Source organism: Schistocerca cancellata, chromosome 3, assembly GCF_023864275.1.
Source record: "Schistocerca cancellata isolate TAMUIC-IGC-003103 chromosome 3, iqSchCanc2.1, whole genome shotgun sequence".
NCBI lineage: Eukaryota > Metazoa > Arthropoda > Insecta > Orthoptera > Acrididae > Schistocerca > Schistocerca cancellata.
In genome coordinates, this window is record NC_064628.1 from 552502628 (window position 1) to 552504712 (window position 2085).

Sequence of the window (2085 nt, forward strand, 5' to 3'; positions counted from 1 at the left end):
CGAGCCTCAGGACATATACACTGAGGCAGGGAGACCCGACTAAGAATATAACATAAAGCCGGAATAGACGGGAGAAAGCTTTTGCGATTGACATGTTCTTAAGGAACGATACGGAAAGAGTCTCTATTAATAATCTAGGGAGTATATCTCACATATCCGCATATGCGAAGGAAATGAGGCTGACCTTAACTGGGAGTAAGAAATATAGAAAATGTGCAGGCAATAGCAGGAGAGATGCTGGATAGTGGAGATACAATACTGACAAGGTGGGTAGAAAATGGGCGGTAATGTTTATGAGAAAGTACATGAACAGGCGGTTATATCATTCGAATGTTAAAGAGCGAAATAGGATACTTCCCACAAGATGTATAAACCGCTTCAATACTGGGTGCGCGTTCTACCCCCTATATCTATATAGCTTGGGGTCTTAAGAAGAAGACATCTGTATGTGTGGCGACACTGGAAGACCGAAACTCGTCGCTCTTGAATGTAGGAGCATATCTCATTCCGTGTGTTTCCGACGTGTTTCCTAAGCATTGTATACTTACGAAAGAAGAAAGAGTTTAACGTCCCGGAGATAGCGAGGTCATAAGGGACGGAGGTGGGGAAAAATTTATCTTACTTCTTTGATAGGAACTATCCCGTCATTTTCACGGAGTGATTTAGAGAAATCACGGAAAACCTAAATTTAGGTGGCCGGAAAGTAATTTGAACCGTCCCCCTCACAGATGCGAGTCCACCGACCTAACCGCTGCACCATTTCGCTCGGTCTACACTGATCAGCCAGAACATTATGGCCATCTACATAACAGCCAGTATGTCCACCTTTGGCGCGGATAATAGCGGCGATGAGTTGTGGCATCGAAGCAATGACGCCTCGGTAGTTTGCTGGAGGGAGTTGACACCACACCTGCATAGAGAAGTCACCTAATTCCCGTAAACTCCGGGGAGGGGGCCGATGAGTTATGAGTTCTGACGCCAATCTGGTCCAAGATTTGTCCGATCAAGTTCAGATCTGGTCAGTTGGGGAGCCAGCATGTCAATTGGAACTCGCCACTGTATTTCTCGAACAACTCCATCATGCTTTTGGCCTTGTGACATGGCGCATTATCTTGTTGCCACTGTCACGTGATTGTCATGAAGACGTGTATGTGGTCTGTAACCAGTGTACGATATTCCTTGTCCGTCATGGTGCCTTGCACGAGCTACACTGGACCCATGGATTCCAACTTGAATCATGGATTCCAACTTGAATCTTCCCCGGAGCATTATGGAGCCTCTGTCAACTTGTCTCCACAGAAACTTTAATGGTCCCACAGTAAAGGTGTCAAGGAACTGTTCCACTGGAAGGCGACGGATTTGCGTTCTGTTATAGGTATGACTAAGAAGGTATCGGAATTCATCAGACCCTGCAATGCTCTCATACAGCACCAACGTTCAGTGCCGATGATCACGTGCCCATTTCAGTCATAGTTACCGAAGTCGTGGTGTTAACATTGGTACATGCACGGCTCGTCGGCTGTGGAGGCCCTCCTTTAGGTGTTCGGTGGACTGCGTGTTCACACACAGTTGTACTCTACCCAGTGTTAAAGTCTGATGTTAGTTCCCACACACGATGTCGCCTGTACTGCTTTACCAGTCTGCACAGCCTACGACGTCCGAGGGTGTGGCCTCCCAACCTGACTACGTCAGGACGTGGTTTCACCTTGGTTTCGCCATGTGTTGAAGCACACCATTCCTCGAATATCCGACAAGTCGTGCAGTTTGCGTCAGGCTAGTGACGAGTCTATCTGCTTCAGATAGATCGCGCGGCTTCAGTCTTCTTCACCAGGTGACGATACTATCGCCTGGACGGATTTGTATTGATAATAGGTCGTTTGTCATAATGTTCTGGCTGATTAGTGTAAACTTACGAAATGATGCGTTCCAGAGAGCCATCTGATGCTTTGTGGTATCTTGTAGGTACCACACGCAGAAATAACTACACGCTGTCATCACAGCAAGATGTGCAACGTACTACCCCAGATCACGTCACTAACTCAGCGCAATCTGTCAGCGAAGATGCGGGTCTCGCACAACGAGACG